Source organism: Equus caballus, chromosome 17, assembly GCF_041296265.1.
Source record: "Equus caballus isolate H_3958 breed thoroughbred chromosome 17, TB-T2T, whole genome shotgun sequence".
Lineage (NCBI taxonomy): Eukaryota > Metazoa > Chordata > Mammalia > Perissodactyla > Equidae > Equus > Equus caballus.
Window position 1 is genome coordinate 41,577,768 of NC_091700.1, and position 25,509 is coordinate 41,603,276.

Genomic DNA, 25,509 nt, shown 5'->3' on the forward strand with positions numbered 1-25,509 from the left:
TCTTTCTCATTTGTATCTTCTTTAGTATCAATTGCCTGTAATAAGAAAAACCCAACATTCTTAGAAATACTTATTCAACATGAATACTTATTCAAAATAATGAGCTCATCATTTGTTTATTCATTAATTCAAGAAATATTTACAGCATTAAGACATAACTCTTAATTTGTGAGAAAAAAAAGGGGGGGCATGATCAACAATCTTGGAAATTTTTTATTCCTCTCTTTCATTCTCAATACTTATTTGCCCAGTCATTCCCTCCCTTATTTACTGAGGACTTTGGCACTTGGTTCTAATATCTACCTCCCCTGCATTTTCTGCCATCGTGTGCCACTTCAGTGTCCTTATGGACAACCCATCCGACAATCTTGAACTCTGACTCCACCAGCTTATAACCACTGCATTCTGCAGTCCACACCCAAAGCCACATTCTCAACCTTCTGAGCACCAGGAAATTAATTGTTCCACAGCCTTAGACTCCAATATACTGATCTCTGACCACAACCACTTACCATTCCAGTTTTTATCACTCCATTACTCCCTAAACACCTGCTTTCTTACCTTATTTTAACCTCCACTCCTCAACTATTCCCTTTTGTTTTCAAACCACAATCTCCCACACAGCTTCATATCTTTTCCTATCCAGCCTAGATTCCTAGGTGCATCAGTCTCTCCTGCTAATAACCATGCTCCCTGGATAATTCCCTCTTCCTTAGAGCATATATTTTATAACATCTTACATCAATTCAAACTTGCTATTTCACCTATACCCTTATCTTTTTTATGTCTCCTTTATCAGCAAAAAAAATCAATACTATCAGCCATGAACCTCCCTCACCTTCTTGCTCCACATTTACACGTTATACATATAACTATCTTCACTTCCTTCCTTCTAATCTCAGAGGAAGAAGTATCCTTTCTCTTTTCCCAGGTCAATCCTCTACCTGCACCTTTCCTCCTACATTGCTTCCTCTCCTAGAGATCTTGCTTTACTTTTATCCCTCCTCTTTTTAATCTCCTCTCTGCTCACTCTTTCCCACATTTTATAAATATATTAAACTCTTCACTGTAGAATCTCCTCCTCGATTCTGTAACCACCTCCTCACAACTATCATCCTTTATTTCTATTTTGAAGAAGAAATGAAGAGCTTTGAAATAATATAAATCTATTGTAACCTTTCTCAATTTTAATATACTTTTCACCCCAACACAAACAAAATTCTGCCACCTCAATGCAATGAAAGTGTTCTGGCAAACATTACTAATTACAAAATTGCCAAATGCCATGATCTTTTTCAATTTATTTGACCTGTCTTTATCTTGACACTCCTGACTTCTTTCCTTCTGAATCCTCCGTCCCATTGGCTGCTATTTCTTCTCAGTTCTTTTGCTGCCTCCTCTTACTTTGCCTATTTACTAATGTTGGTTCTCATTTCCTCTCACTATATTCAGTCTGTATGAGCAATAGCATCCATTTCCTCCATAATTTCAACTATCACCTCTTTAGTGATATCTCCTTCCAGCCCAGGCCTTTCTAAGCCTCAGACATATATGTTGTGCTCCCTACCGAACATCTCTACAAAGCTATCCCATTGGCACTTAATCTTCCATATTCAGTATGTCCTCATTGGGCGTCTCATCTTCCTCCCCTTTTCCAGTTTTTCCATCCCACACCCTTAGACACACAAACACACACACCCAAAAGCCCTATTCTTCCTCCGTATGTCTCTATCCTGGTTAATTATACTACTATTGTATTCTACAAGCAAGTAAGGGACTAAAGAGTCATTCTAGACAGAGCCTTCCTTTGTCAACTGGGAAGAAGGAAGAAAGTGGTATATTGTTAAGGGGACTTCAGAAGCAATGCCTTCCAATCATTCCTTATTTTTTTTCTATTTTCTTTAATGCACGTGTGTTTTATAATTAGGGAGAAATGTTCAAAAGTGAGTCCACAGGTCTAGTTTGAAGGACAAATAAAAGTTATGTATCTTACATTGAATGACTTAGAAGCAGCTTTGAACTTTATCATAATTAACTGTATGTCCTAACAGTTTTTACATCTAAAGGATTAAACTCTTTAGGAATTTCAATTCCTATAAAAGGAAAGGAAATTTGAGTATAAATAAGGGTAGATGGGGGGATCATTAGATTTAGCCATATGGTACAAGAATTTCTTGTCAGGAAAAGGTTTGGTACATACCATACTATGTTAGTAGTTTTGCAGTTTATTAAAAGTATTGCAGTTAGAGTCACATCAGCTTTGGAATGTTTTGCCAATGGCATAAACATCTAATTGTAAAAAAATACCATGCTTATAAAAATGCATCCTCCCAAAGAAGAAAAAAGTTCTTTGATTAAGTATGTATGATACTTCCCTACATGGAAAGCTGAATGAATTTAATCTGTTTCACATCAAACCTCTTATTTTCCTTTAAGAGTTTCTTTAAAATTAGGTATATGGTCTGTATATACCATCCTGAGTTCACTGGGTCAAAAGTTAACAGTATGGGGTCATCAAGTAAATTAAATGTTAACAGCAAAAATTAAAGGACTTAAATTAAAAACATAGGGCCTAATCCTATGATGAAGAAAAGTCAGGAAAAAGTGTTCCCACAAGAGCTGTAAACTGTTCACCTATTTAAAATAAATTACTTCTTCAGAGCTGCCTTAAAAAGTTAATTTGTTTTAAACACATAAGCATTTCTTTGCCAAAAGAGAATGTGCTGTATTTTATTTTCCTTATTTCCCTATAGATTTGTTCTACAAGAAATAATTTTTATATATTAAGAATAGAAATGTAACATGAGGCTCAGCTGTCATAGAGAACTGGTCACACATCCTCACTCATATCTCCTAGAGACCAGAGGGTCTCAATTTTACTTCCGTTTACTAAAAATAAATAAGAAATGAAGGTTAATAGATTCCTGCTTCCTGGTCCTCTTCAATTTCCAGGACAAAGCTTATCCCAAGTCTCTGAGAAAGTCATGAGTTGTAATTTTTAAAAGTTTTTTTACTCAAGGTAAAGTTTATTTTATTCAAACCCTTCAATTTTCTGTTTTTTTTTTTCTTCTTCTTCTTCTCCCCAAATCCCCCCCAGTACATACTTGCATATTTTTTCACTTGTGGGTCCTTCTAGTTGTGGTATGTGGGACACTGCCTCAGCATGACCCAACGAGCGGTGCCATGTCCCCACCCAGGATCCGAACCGGTGAAACGCCGGGGCCACCAAAGCGGAGCCCATGAACCCAACTACTAGGCCACAGGGGCCAGCCCTGACAGGATTTTATAGTTGTTTTTTAATGTATCAGTTAGCTACAGGGAAAAGAAATTATCAAAGTTACTAGACAAAACAAAGATAATGTCAAGCCATGCTGTGGCAGCATCTCACATAAAATAAAGGAGGATTGGCACAGATGTTAGCTCAGTGACAGTCTTCCTCAAGCAAAACAGGACGATTGGTAACAGATGTTAGCTCAGGGCCAATCTTCCTCAAATAAATAAATAAAAATAAAAAGAGAATGTGGATGGGTGAATTTGTGGGGAGAAACTCATCATGTTCCTACCAAGAAGTTTCAGTAATGTAGTATAGGCTTATTATGATTTCAGTAGTACACTAGATGCTGTATCTAATTAAACAGTTGTCCATCTTGAGGTCTGACACTTCACAGACCTAAAAAAAATAAAAAAGTACTTTTTATGAATTTGTTAAACAAAAAAGGTAAAGAAAATACCTAGATTTGGTATTTTTACCAATAATTACATGTGTATATACAAATATATACACTTAACGTGATTATGTTTACTTTGAAATTTTCATGTAAATATTAAATTTGAAAAAGTGAAGACTCATAGTAGAAAATAAATAGCTATGGATATATGACACAGATTAGAAACATTTTCAAACTAGCTGTATTAAACCTTGTCCTTTTTGCCTTTATTACAATTCTTCTAGTTTACTAGTTACAATATTCCTGGAAGGGAAAAAAATCCTAAGCATAGCTATTTATAGCACAATGTTTTAAATATAGGATAATAAACAAATACAAAACAGTCCTAAAACAGAATACCTTTCATAGTAGATACTCAGTAAACATCAATTTATTTCAATTAGAAAACAGCCTTCACATTCAATACAGAACAAATATTTACCGTTTTATATTCTTTACAATTTTAATACACACATTATAAGAATACACAGAACATAATACAGTAAAACAAGTAATTCTTAAATTTGTTCAGGTAGCAGAGCAATTGGTGATCCTGTCTCTCTTTGCTGAGTACTGTTCATTCCCATTAAATATTTATCAATGCCAGTAACTGTGCTGAAGACACAGTACAAGGACATAGTCCTGGCCATTATGAAACTCTCAAGACGAGGAACCATATCTCTATATATGTATGTACGCATATACACTACCACAGCCACACATCAACACACATACAAAATGGCTGTTTAAATATATTACTTTTCTGCCGCTACTATAACAAATTACCATAAACTTACTGGCTTAAAACAATAGAAATTTATTATCTTACAGTTCTGGAGGTTAGAATGGGTCTCAATAGACTAAAATCAAGTAGGCAGAGAGACATTCCTTTCTAGAATCTGTTCTCTTGCTTATTCCAGCTTCTGGAAGCTGCCCTCGGTTCTGGCTTGGCTCATGGCCCCCTTCATCTTCAAAGCCAGCAATAGCTGCTTGAGTCTTTCTCACACCTCATCTCTCTGACACTTATTTTTTTGCTTCCCTCTTCCACATTCAGAAGAACTTCATAATTAAATTGGGCCTACGCAGATAATCCAGGATAATCTATCTTTAGGTTATCTGAATAGCACTCTTAATTCTATCTGCAACCTAAATACCCCCTTGTCGTGTAACATAACGTAGTCACAATTCTGAGGGTTAGGATATGGGCATCTTTGGGAGTATCATTACTCTGCCTACTATATTTATAAATAGTTTCTCCTCTGTTTTTCTTCAGGAACTCCACCAACCATCATCCATCTCTGAAATTATATGCAAACTGTTCATGTATGCACATGCTTCTAGACAAAGGGCCTATAACTTTCAACAAATTCTCAACATTTCACAATCACTGGACTAGCTCATAGAACACCAGTGTTCCTTAGAAGTATAGTTTGGCAGTGTCAACAAAATATATATTTTTAACTTTGACCAGAAAACTTTGATATGGGTTGAAAATTCTTTCTTGTATTTTTTCTGTTTTTAGAAGTAGTTCTAATCATCCTAATTACACTTTACATTTTGCACTTAAAACATTTTCCATGTTGCTATGCACGATTCTCTGATGATGCTAATAGTAAATCCAGTGGATTTTCCACAATCTACTCAATAATCTTACTACTATTAGACATTTCATCTCCCCCTTTTTTGCTATTATATTTAATATGCTGGAATGAGCATCTTTCTGCATAGATCTTTTTCCATATTTTGGATTTACTTCACCTAGACTAGGTTCCTGAAATTGGAATTTGTGACAGGAAAGATATGAATATTTTTATAACCCTTTTTAAATATTGCTAAATTACTTTCCAAAAGAGCTGTTTTAATTTACATTTACTCACTCAGACCATCAACATGAGAAGGGTTTCCCTTTGTGCACTGAAAAGATTATTCAGAGGTCATTTAAATTTTTATCAAAATTAAGAAGTAAAAAACTTAGCTCTTCCTTAACTTTTAAATTCAACTTGAAAATCTGGTTATACTTGTTAAATTTTTTTTTTCTCTCCCCAAAGCCCCAGTACATAGTTGTATATTTTAGTTATAAGTCCTTCTGGTTCTTTTATGTGAGCTGCTGCCACAGCATGGCTACTGATAGATGAGTAGTGTGGTTCCATGCCCAGGAACCAGACCTGGGCAGCCAAAGTAGAGTGCGCCAAACTTTAACTGCTACGCCATCAGGGTTGGCTCTAGTTTTTGTAAATTTTAACAGCAATCACTTTTAAGAGGGCTTTTTAAGGTCCTTTAAACACTTAGTATTTAGAATTTCATAACTTCTATTTCCTTAAGTACTTAATGTTTGATTAATAAACAAAACCTCTCTGAGTAAACTCTTTTAAATCTAATAAATTAAACCTATAAATACAGAGAATCTTAAGTTCTTTTAAATGTCTTGATACCTTGCATAACCATAGTTAAATTCTCTTATACCTATTTCAAGATTAATCTCATATATACTCTAATAGGTCTAATTTTCTTAAATACTACAAGAACTTAAAATACTTAGGTCATTCCTAAGCCATAATAGTATGTGCTTGATTTACTAAATCATACTACATGTAATTTTATATCTTCCTGGGGTTAAAACTGTGACCCACTGGGAGAAACTGTGTCATCTCAAGCAAGTTATGGTTGCCATCCCAAGCACTGAAGTTAATTATCAGAGCCCCCCAAAAGGAGTGATCTTACAGACATATCTCCCAGATTCAAATTACACATAACCTAATTCTTCCATCTACCACCAAGATTGTAGCTAACTTTCATCACCACTTAGTTCATTTTGTGTATCTTTGGATACCTTAGGGTCATCCAATTGGATTCACCATATCTTTCAAGTTCTATGACTATAGTCACAATGCTAAAGTCATGCTAATTAATGGGATCTCATGTTTTATGGAACAAGAAAAGCAAATGCTTTAAAAAATAGATTTGTAAGAATTGTGTGGCCAATCAGTCTGATAAAGACAGACCAGTCTTTTAACAATACATGTCCTCAACTGTTGATTTAAAAAAATAATTCAGGGGGCCAGCCCGGTGGTGTAGTGGTTAAGTTCATGTGCTCTGCTTCAGTGGCCCAGGGTTTGGCAGTTCAGATTCTGGACATGGACTTACTCACTGCTCATCAAGCCATGCTGTAGTGGCATCCCATATACAAAGTAGAGGAAGACTGGCACAGATGCTAGCTCAGGGACAATCTTCCTCAAGCAAAAAGAGGAAGATTGTCAACAGATGTTAGCTCAGGGCCAATTTCCTCACCCAAAAAATAAATAAATAAATAATTCAGTAACAATGAGAGAGGATGGTGAAAACTTACATATCTCTTCTTTACATTTACTTTGATGTTGTGCCTTTTCAAATATTTGTTAGTTTTGTATTTGTTTTTCTTCTTTTGTTAACTGTATATCTGTTAACTATTCTATTTTCCTTATAAACATGTCTTTATATATTGATATGTAAATATATATATGGAAACATATATATCTATATATAATCTCTTTATATATAGATATATATCTCTTTATCTGCTTTAATGTTAAAAATATTTTTCAGTTTGTCATGTATCTTTACAATTTAGAGTGGAATTTTCCCTGTGTATACATTTTTTGTGTAGCTACCAAACAGTGTTCTCCAAGATTCTGTGTTAGACCTTTTTATCACTCTACATACCTCCCTCAGTGATCTCATCTAATCCCATAGTTTAAACTACCATCTATAATAGGTCAACTAGTAAATCTATAGACAACAAGCAAACCAGACCTTTCCTCTACATTCCAGACTTCTAAATCAAAAATCCAATCCTAATATCCAATTAGCTTTATTTTTTTTTTAAAGATTTTATTTTTTCCCTTTTTCTCCCCAAAGCCCCCCAGTACATAGTTGCATATTCTTTGTTGTGGGTCGTTCTAGTTGTGGCATGTGGGATGCCGCCTCAGCGTGTCCTGACGAGCAGTGCCATGTCCACACCCAGGATTCGAAGCAACAAAACACTGGGCCGCCTGCAGCAGAGCACACGAACTTAACCACTCAGCCACGGGGCCAGCCCCTCCAATTAGCTTTAAAGTGAGGATGGGAGGATGTACTTAGCCCATAGGCATCTCAAAATCAACATTGCACATATCAAAATTCATCAAACTTGTTCTGTTTTCCCTATCTCAGAAAATGGTACCAACAGCCACTCAGTTGCCCACACCAGAAACCTAGGAGTCATGCTACATACCTCCTTCTCTCTCCTCTCCATATACAAAGGCTCCTAACCTCTTTAGTTTTACCTTTCAACTTTCTCCATCCTTACTTACTCTGCTCTAGCCATGTGGGAATTGAATTTACTGGTCCCTCCTGCTCAGGACATTAACATATGCTCTTCCTTTGCCTAGAATGTTCTTCCTTTCTTTTTGGCCTAGCTAATTCCTAAACCTCAGCTTAACTGTCACACCTTAGGAAGGCTTTACGTAAATCCCTACTGTTAGGTCCCCATGGTGTATGCTTTCATGGCATCCTTTATTTTTCTGTTATAGTAATTATCATAGTTGTAACTTGTAGATTAATAATTTAATCTTTGTTTCTCTCACTAACTACACTCTAAAGGGAGGAACAGTGGCTGTTCGTTCACCCCTATATGCTCAGTACCTTGCACATGACACAGAGTAGGTGCTAAATAGTTACCAGGGAATACTTACATATTAATACAGAATAAATAAATCCAATCTCTGTTATACTTCATTTCACCCCATTTCTACGTCTTTAGTTCAAGTACTCTCTATTTCTTGCCTGGATACTACAATAGCCTCTGAAGGACGCTCTACCACCGCTCTTGCATTTTCTAATCTGTTCTCCAGTACCCTTGTTAAAGTGAAGTTCTAAAATATAAATCTGATCATATTACTCATTAGGTTAAGATTTTTCAATTGCATCAATTTAAAGGTGACATGACAATATAAACCCTTTATGGTTGAACCTCTATCCACTGGATCAGGTCAACCTTTCTCAACTCTTCTAAAGGCACCTAGGCAACAAACCACAGAAAGTACCTGAATTTTCTTGAACATGCCAGGTTGTTTCTGACTTCTCTGTTTTCTTACACTCCAGTACGTCTGCCTAAAATGTTTTCTATGGCCTATTTCTACTGTCTCTTACACTGGGATAACTCCAGTCCTTTAAGGCTCCACCAAGATATCCTTCAAGACAGCTCCACCAAAGTATTCTTCAAGACACAACTCAAGAGTCACCTCCTCCTGAAAAGCTTTCCTGAAAACCTATTCCTAACCAGGGTTAAATATTCTTCCTCTATATTTATCAAATTATAATTTTTAAAGAATTTATCTTTCTTCCATTAGACTTTCAGCTCCTTGCTAACAGGGACTACATGTTTTTCATCTCTGTATATCAAATTCTGGTATGGACTTTGGTAAATGTTTGATTAAATCTGTGTACCAGTACACATCAAATCCATCAAAACATACCTACCTTTTGGGAACTGGTATTCCCACTTCTGGGAAATCTTCCAATAAATAAGCAAATAAAGTCAATTAGGAAAGGTATATGCATAAAAATGTTCACTTCCCAATTATTTATAATAGCAACAAATTGGAAACAACCTAAATGTCCAGCAGAAGAATGATAGAATCTGTTAAATGATATGTAGCAGAGTAATTTAGAATAAAGATTGTAAAAATGATATAGTAACTCAGATGCTTATGACATGTTAATTGGAAAAAGACAAAACTGTTTCACACTATGAACCTATAAAATTGTATGTACCGACATTGACTAGAAGGGAACATGAAAACTGTATGAGTTCTTTGTGTGGATTATGATTTCATTGCCTTTATTCAGAACTTTATAAATGTTGCTATGATATCTTCTCAATTATGAAAATAATTTAAAATTTAAACCCATGTAATTAATATCTATGTATATATTTGTGTATGCATATTTCTACATATGTATATATGTATATGTTTCCTAGCTCTGTCTCCTGAAAGGCCCAAGAAACAGAAACACCTCAGTAGCAATGAGCATATCTCGCCTTAGTATCTAATACCATTCTCCACCAACAGGAAATGGGGGTCCTTAGAGAAGAGGCTAATGCCAGGGCTGGAGCAGGGTAAGGACAAGATAAACGTGGAACCTCTTATTAGACCAGAAAGTAAGGAAGTATTAAAAAAAAATGATGTAGGCATATCACAAAGACATGGGATCCACACTAAAGGTGCTCCCACTCGCTGAATCTGGGACACCAAAATAATTAAATACAGACTTAAATATTTAGAGGTAAAAGGTCATGGTGTATATAACTTACCTTCAAGTGGTTCAGAAAAAAAAGTGTACAAAATATACACATATAGATAGAAAGAACACATGACAACAAAGCTAATACAGAAATGGAAAAACACAGGAATTCATAAGTTAATGCAGATAATAAATAGATAAATAGGGGAGAAGAGAGCTCTTATGTTTGCAGTAGGATGCTGTGGGCTGACTATGCCTCCTATGGAGAGGGTACTAGCTTTGTTGAATCGTTGTGCAGCCATCATAGTAAAATTCTATCAGCCATAATGGATGCTAAATTTAAACTGGAATTTAAATAATTTAAAATCGAATGAAGCTCAAGATATATCTTCAAATTTCCCCACAAATTGCTTATTAATTGCCAGGAAGAAAAAACCCAGTAACTATACAGTGGAAAATTCAGGCCACATTTGGACCAGGTGATCAAAATTAACATCATCCGTGAGAGACAGATGGGTATCATATGCTTCCAGAAGTGATACCCAGAGAAGGACACAATATCACCTGTGCAGTAGTCCAGTTGAGAATGCATAATGTCAGTTTAATCATGAGGAAACATCACACAAAAACAAAACAAGGAACATTCTATTAAAAAGGAGAGTTGGGGGAGAAGCTGTATTCTTAAAAAATGTTAAGGTCAGAAAAGATAAAGAAAGGTTGTGGAAATGTTCCAAAGTAAAGGAAGCCTAAGAGTCATAACAACTAAATGTAGTACCTGACCCCAGACTGGCTCCTGTACTGGAGGGGAAAATGCTAGAAGGATCAACCTACAAAATTGGAATATGGATGGTAGACTGAAGTATTATTTTTATGTAAATTTACGAAGTTGATAGGAAATACACTCTCAAGTATTTAGGGGTGAAGGGCCAGGATGTATGTAACTCAACTTCAAATGCTTCAGAAAAAAAATGTATATAAATTTACATAAATGTGGAGAGAGACCTTGCTCAAGAACAAGCAAACGATATGGCTGTTCTTTGAATTATTTTTATTTTTGCAACTTTTTGTAAATTTGAAATTATTTCCAAGTAAAAGGTTTTTTAAAATTAAGTCCACCTCACAGAAACAAGACCAAGAAGAAAATGAAAGATACTTTAAAACCCATCTAAGCAAATTGTTTTTAAAACATTCACCAGTGTATTCTAAGTTTTCAAGTTACTGTTCAAAATGTTTTCTTCTTTAAGAGTCTTCATTCTTTCTTAAAAGATGAACAGACTATAGCTTTCACAGTTTTATCTAAATAAGTTAATATGTTGAAGCCAACATTCCATCAGTTGTAGCTTACTCATTAGAAACAGCAGGAGGGAAAAAAAGCATTGAAATTACAAGACCTCTGTTCTCCACACTACCCATATTTACCATTCGTTTGCTGGTGATTGCATTCCAGTCTCCAAGTGAAACCTCAGATTTTAAATTATGACTTCAGTTCTGCCCTAATGACAAGTAAAGAAGAGTATGCAGAGACACAAACTGGGTGTGTGGACAGGGCTGGGAAGAGGAATGATTAACTCTTCACTGTACTGAAAATGAAAGAAAGCAAGCTGCAAAACTTCTGCCCTAATTGAGCACAATACCTAAATAATTGAGTTCTTTCTTCTCGTACAGTACATGGTCACATGGAATATAAAGTTGGGGGGAGGTATTCTTACCAGTTTTTAACCTGTGAATTTGATGATCTGAAGTAAAAGTGCTCTTTTTCTTTTTTTTTTTTCTTTAAAATTCAACTCAGTATTGTGCACCCCCTTGTGGTCAAACATAAAATTCTTCATTTTCAAAACACCATTTTTCCAGTCGGGCTTTTTGTTAAGGCATAGGAACCGTGTTAGTTGATTTCGTGTTCTCCCATTTTAGTGAATCAAGAAGCTTTAACGAAGGGGTTTTTGTTTATTAAATAGGATTTTAAACAAAACAGGACTTAAATCTTCTAAAAGTGACCTCCATATAAACTTTAGTCTGTGCAAAATAGAAAATAATTGCACCCACCTCGTGAGTTATTATGAGGATTCAAGGGGAAAATGCATATACATGCTTAGCTGACACATAGTAGGTACTCAATAAATGTTATTATTTGTCAACAACATCATCATCACTTTAGAATTCTCTTGACAGAATACATCTAAAAGGAGGTTAGATCAAAAATTCACCCATTCATGAAGTTCTAGTACAATCTTGCAAATAAGTTCCCCAAATATACCACTTATCCAGAATTCCCCTATCCAATTCTCCCCATAGGTATATTTTTTAAGTACAAAGAATAGGTGTTTATCTCTGGATGGCAGAAATTTAGATGGTTTTTACTTTATCTATTTTTGATGGGCCTGATTTTCTCCCTTATTTTCCTTTAACTTTACCAATCGGAAAAGGCAATAAAACTATTCCATTTCCATATGTTACTCTTATGAAATAGTAAAACAAATTAACATCCTTATTCATCTGACAGAAATTGTTACTCATATCTGGCAAAAATAATTTGTCAGGCTGACTTATTTTAAGAAGCTCTTGAACACAAATGCTAACTCCTAATGGCACTAACTGTAGTTTGATTTTTAAAACACTTCTCAAGAAGCCATTTTAAAAGATCAGTGTTAATGACTGACTCATAACAATAGCTAACATTTACTAACATACCAACCGCTGTTCAAATGTCTTTAATATATTAGCTCATTTACATTCTTACAACAACCCAATGAGGTAACTAGCATTACTCCTTTTACAAAAGATCAAAATGAGAAAAAGTAACTCATGTAGGGTCACAAAGCTAGTAAGTAGCAGAGCTGAGATCCAAACCCAAGCATTTTGGGTCCAGAGGCCACTCACTTACCCAGTGCACAAAAGTGTCATAGAGATGTAAACCAAGCATACTACTCTGCTGTGTTAATTCATGATGATCTCAAATTACGAAAATCCATTTCTTTTCCAATTGTACCTCAATAATGCAAATCACACTAGCCTTCTCCCATTTCCTTACTTAGTACTTCAGGCACTTCCTATATGCATTGTCTTATTTAACCCTCTCAATGATATACATCTTTGTATATTCAAACAGTTATGGTTCATCACAAGTTGTTTTGCAGCAAAAACTGGAAAAAACATAGCAACACCCCAGATTTTAAACTGCTGTATTATTTAGAAAATTCGTTACAACTTGGGATCAGAAAAAAAGTAACCAGTCAAAAATAATCTTAAAATGGAATCATTTAGGATCTATGGCAGTTTTGGTTTCTTTTAAAATTTTCATCTTAACTAGCTTGGTGGCAAGTAGGATAAATCTCCCAAGTAAATAAATGGTTAAAAGAGGTTTTTAAGGAAGGTGTTAAAATAGTGACAACTTATCATCATTTATTGTCCTATCATAGCACCCAGTTTTTGAAGGTGGACACAGATTTGTCTAGGTCTTGTGCTTCTACTTACTAATTCTAAGACTGTGGGGCAAGTTTCTTAATCTGAGTCTCGGGTGGCCTCATGTGTAAAATGAGGATAAAACTTACTTCATAGGGCTGTTGTGAGTAATAACCACGATCAATCTGTAAAGCGTTTATTTAGCACAGTGCCCAGGCCAGAGTACGGTCAGTACGTGGTCTCTAGCTACTACTTTATCAATGCATGTCACAGCAGAAACCTGTCTTTGCTAGATTCAGCTCCCTTACCACCCATTTTTTTAAAAAATCACCCTAAGTAACATCCAAAGACTGTCCATTCACCCATTCACCTCTCCAAAACTGAGCAGAATGCTTAAGAACCAATAACAAGTAAGATAGTGAGAGAAACTGGATTCGATGGAAGCGCCTTCGCAACAGGCAGCCTAGAACCGGGAAGAAGGGCTCCACACTCTTTAAGTAATCCTTAACTCCAGGCTGCGCGCACGCACACACACACACACACACACACGGTTGTTGAGCAGGGGAAACCACGCCTCCTGTGTGTGCTCAGGTTGGATCCCACAGCAAGGTAGAGAAAGGCCTGCGCTCAGAATCTGACAGATGCGGACTTAACCACGTGCTTGCTATCTGTGCTACCTTAGGCAAATTACTTAAAGTCTCTGAACCTTGGTTTCCTGGTCTGCAAACCGAGAATAATAATAGTACCTACCTCATCAAGTTGTTCTGAGGCTTAAGTGCGATAGCTCCTGTAAAGCGTTGACGTACAGCAAGAGCTCTGCACACAGGCGGGGCTGTTTTAAGTACACGTGTATCCACACTCATAGTCTCAGAGACACATTCCGTCGTTAGGAGTTTAGACACTGGCAATAAGACGATTTTCTTTTCGCCTAAGCTGCACCCTTATTTGTTTCCCTCGAACAGTAAATGCATGCCTATCGACTGATATGTCATCTGTGGACCCTAGGGCCCGCAGTCCTCGTGGTCCCTCCACCTCCGCGGCTGAGCAAAGGAGCTGAACGCACGCGCAAGAAAAGAAACAGGACTGCGACGGAGGAAGCGAAGGGAGAGCGGCGAACAGCGATGATTCTGCGCATGTTCAAGGCGCGGGGGTTGGGGTAGGAGTTTGCGCATGAGCAGAAGCGTCGGGAAAGGAAGAGAAGGGGGGTTAGGAGGCGGTATTGACAGCTGTGGAGGCAGCCCGCGTTCCCGGCATGCCCTGGGGCGGCGGGGTTGGCTCTAACGAATTTGAATGAGGAGCCTCAGCGCTTTCGGCGCCATTTTCGAGTGATGCCTGATCTCATCAATCTAGCGGGAGAGACGGGATAACCTGTCCGAGAGTATAGCGCCGCTAGGACTCCGCCGAAAAATCACTAAAAAAATCGCCAAAAATTACTTGAAGCAAAGGGCAGTCCGCAGAGCTTCGCCAGGGTTGGCGCAGTCGGTAAGAGCCTGAAGAAGTAGCAGAGCGGGACTCGGGAGGTGGCAGTGGTGGGACCGTCAGGCGGTGGGGGGTGCCAGCAGTGGGCACTGGGTCCGCCCTCATTTTAATCGCGAAAAATGCAGGGAGATAGGGTTGGGGGTAATTGGGTGTCTGCGAGTGGGCGGCGGGCGGAATGTGGCGGGAGCGCGGGGAGACGGGGGCGTGGGGGAGGGGAGTTGCAGTTTGAGCGGGACGCGGACGGGCTGCTGCGGAGCGGCCGCCGCCCAGCGGATCTGTCAGCAGGACCCCCCGCCCGGGGCCGGGGCCGGGGCGCGGCGGGGCTCCGCCGGCCGCGGCTCTTTGACAGGAGCGGGACGAGGCCCCCTCCCCCACTGCCGGACCGAGCCGTCTTTTCCCGCAGTTTTCCGGGCCCGCTGACGGCCGTCTTCTCGTGACAAGAAACTTGAGGTCGGCGGAAAATTGAGGACCCGGAGTAGCGGGTGCCTCTGGTCCGCGGTGGGGACAGTACGCTCCGCGGGACGCAGCCGTGTAGATCGTCGTCCTTGACGCTCGAGCGTGGGGTGCCGGAGGACTGTGAGGCGCCGCGCGCCCGCCCCGCGCGCCCGGGTCCCGGCAGGGCAGCGCCGGCCGCGTCTGGCTCCTCCAGTTCGGGCAAGATGGGGCGGGGGCAGGCTTTTGGGGTTTTAGCGGACTCCTAGGAGAGATGCTAGACTTTCGCTTTTTGCCCGGGATTTTTGTCATTTGCTCTCACGGTGTCGTCCTTTCGGGGCGGGGGGGTGTTCTTGGGTGAGATGAAAGATGGGGCTTCGAGCTTGCGATTTCCTTCTCCGAGTCGCACTCTTCTTAGAAGACTTTTTCCTTCTCCAGTCTTTGAAACATGTCTCAAGGAAAAAGGCAATCTGTGAAACTATTGATGTTTTCCTCCCGAAACGTCTTTTTACCCGGGCAACTTAACGGTAATTTGGCAATCCCCACCTTTTCTTGGGAACTCTCTTGACTCTGAAGGAAGAAGGCTGTTATTTGCCTTTCCCTTTGGTGATTTTCTCTTTTTCTTTTGGCTCGTAGTTTCCACCAATTCTTACTCGACAACTCTTCGATGATTTGAGCCAGTGACGGCTTTAACTCGAAGTAATATTTTATAGATAATGGCCTCTGTAAAACTTCCTTATTAAAGAATATGTTGGATCTTGAATCCCTTTCTGCGCTGAAGGCACCACTAGATTAACCCCTTGCTGGTGTGGTTTGCGTGTGGGACGCGCGGCTCTGGGTTGCGAATATGCAGGAGATGGTTTTTGCAGCCACTGTTCAATTGTTCGCAAAGAGGAATAACGCTTTCTGGGAACCGCAGTCACACTCTCTTTAGGACCGCCTGCCTGAAGAGTTTTTCCCCCTGGAATTGATGTAACGATTGATTGATTTCTTACTTCTATAAAGACTGGGGGACCCGCCCTCACTTAGAATCTTTTTCCGAAGAGAATGGGAGAGAGCAGTGTGATGTTTTTCAAATTGTGTCTAACGGAGCTCCCAAAACACCGGACTTGTTACCCCCTGATTGGCTGGAAGGAAGCGGGACTGGGGGGTTTGAATGTTGAACACCAGATTACAATTCTGGACTTTCCGAAAAATTGTACTCTTAGAAAACCACGGAAATAGTTACGAAACATTAAGACAGGGAGTTAAAAAAAAAAAAAAAAGCTGGTGTTTAAGCTTTTTTTTCTTTCATAAAGGGCTTTCGAGTGGTTCTGATGTATATTAAAAGTAAAACTGAGGAGGCAATTTTCGCAAAATTGTAATTCTGCTGGCTGAAATTACAAGACTTTCGTATATTTGTCCCTCTTCTCTGTTGGTTAAAAACTGAGTGTAGGATTTAGATTTTTTATTCCTTTGACAGAAATTTTTCATATTAAGCTACATATATTTGTTAGATGCAGATTACGGGAGAATTGTTTTATTTTGACGAAAAGAGACTTTAATTTCCTTAATATTAAGATTGAGCTTTTCCACATTTTCCATAAAAATGAATATGTTTTAAAAGCTTTTCACATCTAATTTGAAATATGTAGGTTTTGTTAATTCAGCCATTGCAGTGGACTTAAAACTTTATTTACAAGAAATTTATCTTGCTTAATTTAGACAATACAACAGGTAAGTACGCACAGGTGCGTATATATGATTTCATCCCTTTGATAAATTCATTATGAAGAAAGATATCGCATACAGTAGTGTGGGTATGTTGTGTTTTATTTGGTTGGTTTTCAGTTGTTTTTTGTTTAATGTTGCTTGAGACAGCCGTCAATGTATTTCTGTTTATTACCAAGCTTGTCATTCCATTTAATTGCATCTTGATAAAAGGCGGGTGTGGTTTTCAAAGAAAATCGGTAAATTCACTGAAAAAAGATAGCTGTAGATGCCTTCTAAAAGATTTCTAATTTAATAGGAATCTATATCCTTTTATGAATAGTAGTTGAAATTTTGAAACTTATAGTTTGTATTCTCATATTAGGTCAAATATGTATTGTTAGAAAATACTCAAATGAAAAAATCCTACGACTTTTATAAATCTCTGTAGGGCTGTAAATATGATTTATATTAATAAGTGGAATAGCTGAGTTTATAAGTCATACTATTTTGTATTGCCTTCTTAAGAATTGCAATTACAGAATCTATGTTATTTACCTTTTTTCAAAGCTGTTTATTTTGAATCATCTCGTGAAAATTTCATAAAAGGTGCTAATTATCCTCTATAAAATTTGTTTTAATGAAATTGTAGGAGACCCCATTTCTGTTTTAAATGTAATTTTACCTACCATACTAGAACTGGTGGGTTTTGCTTTTTTACTGGTTGGTTTGTTTTTTGTGTTTTAGTTTTCATTCAAATTATTATGTCACTTGAAGAGTTTTGAGGGTGGGGTGAGGGAAGGCTTTAAATTCCATCAGGCTGGTTAAATTTAACCATTTTTTTTAGTTCTTTGGTTTATGGGGTTTTTTTGTTTGGTTTTGGGGGTGGTGGATGAAGGATTGTTTTGTTTAATAAGCCATTTTTAAAAGAAATGAAAGATTCCTTTATTTTAAATACTACACATAAAGCTTGAGAACACACTAGCGCCTAAATAAAATCCACAGCATTCAAAATATTTTCCCTTTTATGTGATGCTAGATAAGAGGAAGATTTGGTTTTACATTTGTAGGCGTGTAGGTGTGAGAGTTCCAACAGATGTATGTTATTATTATAGGATGTATATTATTCATATTTCTCTGCAGAAATTGATCATTCTAATTTATTTTCTATTTTATTGTAAAGCCCAGAAAAGTCAGGTATTACCACAGGAACACAATGATGGGGGAAGGTGTTGCTACAGTAGCTCAACTCTTTTTTAAAGCTATGTTTACATATTGTGGGGGAGAGGGAACTAGAGAAGGTAAGGTATCAGTCTTCCTGGTAGCATTGATTTTTATGTGTTTGCCCTTCATACTGTTTTTAAAAATCCAAATAAAAATGCAATTTTAGACTTTGTTTTAATGTTATTAACTTGCCTTTGTTGTAAATGTTTAAAATGTAGCCTCAGGTATTTATATGTAACATGGCATTTTTTCTCATCAGATTAATATCACTTTTAATGTTTACCAACTAGAGCTAAGGATGAAAATTTCAAAATAGCTTTGATATTCTGGATCCCTTGTTTTATCATGTTTTGTGTACTACATTTTTGTTTGGTTTTTGTTTTGTGGAGACTGATGCATATTTTTATTTCTATTTATTTATTGGTATGTAGTAATTATTCAGAATGTCACAGAACACTTCAATCCAGAAATATTGGTCAATTAATTTGGTTTACAAAAAGAAAAATGCCCAGAGACTGTTAGATATTTCCTCTACATAATACGTAGCTTTCTACAATTAAAAAGTCAATTAGAGTATAAATTTACACAGTACTTGGAAATTTTGTTCTATAAAAATTTGTCTCTTTTATTTTAAAAAATTCCTAGCCTAAAATTGGCTCTTGTCATTTTTTTTCTTTTGTTTAATGAAGCTTAATAATCCCCACATTGATTTCTTTTTAACTCTTTTTTAAAAGAAACAGATTATTGGCCTGATTATAACTAGAAAACACATCTTAGAATTGTCATATTAGAGTATTAGTGTACGTGCAGTTTTCTTTCTTTCTTTCTTTTTTTAATTCAGCAAGCTTAGAAACACTGTGTGCCAGGCACCTAATTATGGCTTGTAATTAGAACTCAAACTATGACTTGCTGAAATTTGGTAGCCCCAAATCTCCTAAGACCAAAAGAAATCAGTAATAAACTAGCACTTTCTTTCAAATAAGTGTCAAAAATGAGATTAAGCCGTTTTTGCATTTAATTTTTACAAGTGACAGTATTAGAACTTTAAAGTCGTGGTTATCTTAGTATTATGAGTAATATCAGTTTTAGAATATCACATAACTAATATGTGTTTATATATTTGTCTAATTATTTGCATGTACAAATGTGTGTAGAGCCGTCCTATAAATACTACTCTCTGGTAGAGAAATGATTTTCTTTTGCCTTTTTTTCCCCTTATCTGTCTTAGATATGCTTTAAATGATCTTCTTTTTAGAAAGACAAGCTTCAAATATTGGAATTGATAGTAAATAGAGATTTGAATTTTATTCTTAATATTTCTTATCAAATCATGAGAAGTTTAATATACTTTTATTTAACCCTGTCTCATTTCACTAAAGAATCTTTGCACTGGAAAGACTTGTCGTGTGTTCTAAGTATAAATAATAAGCTGTATTTTGTAATAGATAGTTTTACTATTGCAAGGTTTTTTTTACATCATCTTTTTTCAGTCATACACATTTGGTTTAATATTTGTCTTATAGCCAAACCTCTCTTGTTTTTTATTATCTAGTATTTTTTGTTTCCCTAGTATTTAAAAACTTAAGATTTGGCATGGGGTACATAATGGTTTTCTACTATTTTTCTTCTGTGATTTTTAAAGTTGAGACTCTTTAACTTCAGAGTGCTCAAGAATAGAAATCTCTATCTTTTGAGGAAGACTACATAGAAATGATTTTTATTTTTTAAAATGTCATGGTATTTGAATTGGTATTTGTGAGTTAAGTATGTGTGGTTTTTGTCATTAAACAATCAGCTATTTGGTGGCAGAGTAATAAAGGTTTTTTGGTTTTCATTTCTTTTCCTAAGCTATTCTTAAAGTGGAAAACTCAGAGCATTATGGTTCATATATAGTACCTTAGAAACTTTTGGTAATTTAACAGTTTAATATTTTTAGATAGTTGATTGCCACTAAATCATTAAGATTCAGGTGAAACAAATGAAAAAGCCACTTATATACTTTTGGTTACACCACCTTTACTTGGAAACATTAAAAAAAATGGCCCAATAGTCATTCCTTTATTACTTAGAAATATTTTAAGTTTTCATGAAAAGTAAATTCCAAATTTTATTCTGTTAGAACTGTAATGTCTGAAAATATTTGGAAATATCAGTATTATTGTTCACTCAGGCATAGCAAAAGACAAAAGTTGAAAATAATGTTAATTTCTGTCATCATTAAAACCGAATTTTTAATGATTTATCATTAAAACAGAATTAGCAAATTTGATAATTTGGGGAGAAAGGTAGTTAAAAATTTGTCTCTATCTCTTGAGTAATTTTTTAAACTGTGGATTTTATGAATTTTAGAAGCACAAACTGTCTTTCTGATATTTTCCTTATCCTTTCCCCTTTACCAGTCCTCTTACACCTACCTACATACACACACACAGTCATCTACACTGCTTTGAAAATGAATGCCCTAAGGAGAAATGAAAGCAGAAACATATTAATCTGATTTGTTTGAAGAGGCTTCGGATGATAAAGCATATCACAGGTGTTTCTAATCAAGTTATTTCCATTTAAAAAACATTATTTTCAAGTTAGAGTTTCTTTGAACACAGGCAAGATTGGGGTCATTTTGAAGACCTTACCTCTGTGTTGAGGGATCAACTGTGGAACTGCAGGAGGCGGAAATCTGTTGAGTGTCTTCATGCTATAATACATGACATTTTTATTGCAGGTTTTGACCTTTAGGAGAGAGCCAATTCTGGAGAACAACCTAACTTCTTTGATTGAACACTCACATAATGCATTGGAACATGATAGGAGATTAAGGTATACTAATGAATTTTAAAAGAATATAATTTTATATCTTTGCGATATAATTGGGCTAGACAATTGGTAAAGTTAGAACTTTTAAGTGAGCTAAAATCAGTAAAGATTTATTAATAGACAGAAATTATCCTGTGAAGTGGCCAAGGTTGAGTTCTCTTGCTTATTAAAACTCCACATTTTTTTATATAGTTGATCTTCTCATCATCTTTTGTTACATCCAACTGAATTTATTTATTCTAAAAATAAGTATATATAGTGATTATTATTTTTTCTTCTTACAGTTGTTATTACAGTGTTACAGGTAAAAGAATTAAGTGGTGGACTTTTCATCTTATAAAATGGGAGGTTTAAATCAAATGAAATTTGATGCTTGGCTGTTTGACGGGTTTAGTGATAGGTAGAGTCTACAAAATTAGATAAGATTAATGAGAATATTTTAAGAGAATTTAAGAGTATTCCAAGTACTGTCCTAACCAAAAGTGGCAATTTGGTTGAAACTGAAAAACCCACTTTCTTAAGCAGAAACTCGTATCTTACTCATAGGTACTCTGAGTGAAATATTTAAATTGTTCATATCAAAAGTTGCAACTCTTTAAAAATAAATTGTAGAATGCCAAAACTTAAGTGACTTCTTGTCTTTATTTCCAAAATTCCTTGTCACAGAACCACTTTTCTAGCATATTTGTTTTCTTTGATTTTTATTAGCTTTAGTTGAAAATTTCAGCTACTTAACTAATAAATTTGATGATTATTTTCTAAATGGTAATTTGGTATAATGAAAATGAACTTATGAACAGTATTACTAAGTATTACTTGGTTAATTTTTGTAAAGTATTAATCACATGATAAAGTATTAACCATAATATGTTTTTTAAAAAAACTGTTTGCTAAATAAAATGCGGTATACTAAAATATAATGTACTACAATTTTTCTTAAAATTTTTTTTTCACCTAAAAATATTTACTCAATATACTTAAGATATAGGAAGTCACAAAGGTTTGTTTTCATAAGGAAAGTGTAATTTAGGCTTAAGAGTAAAGTGTAATTATTATCATGGTCGTAGGACTGCTTTTATCTTTAAACAATGTTAAAATTTTGTTTTAAAAATTCTCAGATGTATGTGTAAGAATGTTTGTACATTGAGATACTTTTCAAAACAACTAAAAAACTAATATTAGATATTTCTGTATTATTAGATATTAGTTGATAGATAATCCAGGAGTGTGAATCCATTAACAGTTAAGGTTAAGTAATATTAAAATTTAGTAGAAATCAGTTTAATACAAGGGTGAAGTTCGGATATTGATGTTATTATACTGTAAGGTGATTGAGATGAATACAAGATATAGAATGTCATCATAACTTTGATTTGAGAGTGTTATAAAAAAGCAGCTTAGTTTGAATAGGATGAAAATGAATACAACTTTTTCCTCTCTAACTTAACCAGTGTTTTCCAGGTTACAGAACATTAAGTTAAAAAGTGAAAAAGTATGGTTTCTGAGTGTTTGAAAAAAATCCAGGTTCAATTTATCACTTTTCATCCAGATATCTTTACACACAGCCTTAGTGAGTTAAATGGGTGAAGAGAGACAGCTTTTGAGTTTATATTGTAGATAAAGACGTAAATCCACGGAGTTGTTCCTAATTTAGAGAGTTTATGATTAGTGATCTTTGAAATTGTCAAAACTTACTGTTTGGACACAAATATTTAGCATCATGAAATTTTCCTCTCTATAGCTATATACTGGCCTATAAACTTTCAGGTTTTTAGTTTAGTAAATAATTTAACCTCTAAAAGAGCCAATGCAGATATTTATTAACAGTTTTCTTGTATTTGGTCAGTGCTTACAGGGTGAGAAACTTTAACCTAATTAGTAGTAGGTGTTATTTTAGAAGACAGGTTAATAAGGGCTTTTACTGCTATGTGTGATTGCCTATCCTTTAATCACCCTTAAAGCACATTTTGTAAGGATTTTAGCTGTTTTAAATTTGCAAACCTGATTATCTATATCTAACTAAGCTTTGATATGTAGTTCAGTATGTCAGAATTTGGGGGAAAGGATTTATTGTATCTTTTTTTCAATGATAGATTTATATCTTATTTGTGCAAGATTTATATTTTTGTTTAAATGCATTTTCAGGGTTAAATAACATTAATTTTAAGGGAAAATTCTTAATTGTTCCTAAAATGCAGTTATACTGCCAGTGTTCCTGTTTTATTGAAATAGTTATCCTTAGGAGGGAAGGAATATTTGGATAAACTACAACAGAGGTATTTTAACATATCTGCATGTGAAGGGTCTTGAAGTTATTCATTATTTGTCATTGCTGTATAATGCTAGTTTATAAGGACAACTTACATCTTAAGCAATTTGTCAGCTATAACAACTTTCTTTAATAGAGGTTTTATAGTGTTGCTGAGAATTCATTAAAGAGTAGATACAATTAACTTTCTTAAATTTTTTTAAAATGTTTATTTGAAGCAGTTTTGTACATGTGTATATTATGTGTTCTTTCTTGACTGGCAAATATGTCTTTAATCTATTTCTGTTTTTCTTCAAATAAGACCAAGTGCATCAGCATTATATTTTCTGATAAGCATTTTCAAAAGGCAATATTTAGTTAATGTAAGGATTTACATTTTTTATTAAATACCATTTTGAAGTAGAATTTCAGTTCTCAGCACCACAAACCACACTTGATAGTTCATTAACATATATGATTTGGCTTAGTTTTACTTTCCTGTTTTCATGGTTAGAGTCACTTGGAAGAGAAACATGCAGCATCTTTTAAATGTAGTTGCTGAGACTGATTAATCTACTGGTTAATAGTTTATTAATTTGTTGCTGTTACCAAATGTCTTAATTTTTAAAAATTCTTCTTTGGTATTTACTGTTAGTCTTTTTTGTTGTATAGCTTTCATACTAAATAAATATATTTAGTAATTTTGTTATCCTGTGATCCTCAGAATTATCTTTTATTTTTAATATTTGTTTAGCATTATTTGTTATTGAGCTGCTGCTATGCAGAAAAATTACTTTTTCAATTTTAATAAAAATAAAATGCTGGGTTTTTTTTTTTTTTTTTTTACAAAATATTATTTGCATTTTAAATATTACTATATTTTATACTTTTAATAAATCTCAAACGTACCCTTCTTGACTGGATATTATTGAAACTTATCAGTCAATTCTAGCATTTTTTAAAAAATAATTTACAGATGTCCTAATTTTGGTGACTTTTTAAATATTTTTCAGAATCAAAAATTGCTTAAGGTGTTAACATGAGAATTGCATTTAAATTTAAAGTTATAAGTCCATAAACAGCATCACATTTAAATTGCAAGATAATTGACAGAATAGATATTTCTATATCTGTTGCTCATTGATTGATATTTTGTACTTACTAAGTTTTTAGCTTTGTTTTACACATTTAAAGTAGGTAAATTACATCTGGAAATTATTTTTTAATAGTTGGAAGTTTTGTAAAAACTGTATGGGCTAAAATCTCATTTCTTTGCTAGTAGTGTCTGATGTCAAACATATGGTGGTGATTAGATATGTGGAACCTGGGAGCCTGGAGATTTTTATAAGCAAAATATAATTTCATTTCTTGATTAAAGTTTAGATACTTTCTTATTTTCCAGGAGAATAGCTAGGGAACATACTCTTTATGAATTCACAGTGAACCTGGTTAAAACTCTTCTGAGAATTTCAGTAATTGAGCAGTTAAATCTAAAGTAAGAACTGAAGATCATAACATGTGTCATTAATTTTTCTTTAGATACATTATAGATTCCCATTCTAATCAAAACATCAATTTTGTCTTTTCTTCTCTCCTCATCTCACTTTTTAAAGAAAAAATTCCTTCTTAAATAATTTTATCATGTAGTGATATAAGTAGACCAGATAGGTAGGTTGGGCTAAAGCATTTTTTCTTCTGTTAGTTGCATGTGCTTTTCTCAGCTTGCTGCTTCAGCAACAGCAACAATGAATAAACAAGTATCACCACAGCCCTTGTTCTTGTCCCTTACAGCTGAGAGCAGGGGCTGGGAGATTGCTGCTGCTTGTCAGCTGTTGTACAGAATAGCATCAAAATGCAATAATGGTGGCCAAAGGAGCCTGCACCCACCGACTTTTACAGACCAGGTGGGAAGGACCCAACTGTCAGTGTAACCCATTTATAGTATAATGAATACATTCTTTGACAAAAAGCTATTTTTTCCTCAAAGCAGCGTAAAGAGAACAGTAGATGCTTATAGTTCTTAGATTCATTTTTTACTATTTACTCTCTAGTTTTAGTTCATTTAATTTTTATTCAGTTAATTCTATCTGTTTGAATGGAAAACTACCTTGTTTCTGGAAGTATGTATGTTATGTTTCATGTTTCTCACTTTTAAGCTGATAGACTGGAAAAAATTATTAATAATTAGTTGCTGATAACACAAATTAGGTAATATAGTGAGAAAAGAAAAGTTGACTATGGCCACACAGGAGTGTT

At 35.2% G+C, this 25,509-nt stretch overlaps 1 protein-coding gene and 1 long non-coding RNA gene across 15 annotated transcripts in view; one reads left to right on the plus strand and one right to left on the minus strand.

Moving 5' to 3' along the window:
- The window catches only part of LOC102150380 (uncharacterized), a 77,500-nt gene extending 63,004 nt beyond the window's left edge, over window positions 1-14,496 (minus strand). For 5 of the 7 annotated variants that reach the window (XR_011427743.1, XR_011427744.1, XR_011427745.1 and 2 more), the window contains exon 1: window positions 14,118-14,496. The gene's annotated coding sequence lies outside the window, so the exon portion shown is untranslated. The remainder of the gene's footprint in view (window positions 1-14,117) is intronic. The other 2 variants (XM_070239699.1, XM_023621564.2) reach the window with 1 other exon arrangement.
- Window positions 1-25,509, plus strand: part of LOC138918395 (uncharacterized) — a 113,636-nt gene that overhangs the window by 27,389 nt on the left and 60,738 nt on the right. For 6 of the 8 annotated variants that reach the window (XR_011427752.1, XR_011427749.1, XR_011427747.1 and 3 more), the window contains exons 1-2: window positions 14,544-14,849; window positions 20,914-21,008. This is a non-coding gene — a long non-coding RNA (uncharacterized lncRNA). Of the gene's footprint in view, window positions 1-14,543; window positions 14,850-20,913; window positions 21,009-25,509 lie in introns of those variants that run through there. The other 2 variants (XR_011427753.1, XR_011427750.1) reach the window with 1 other exon arrangement.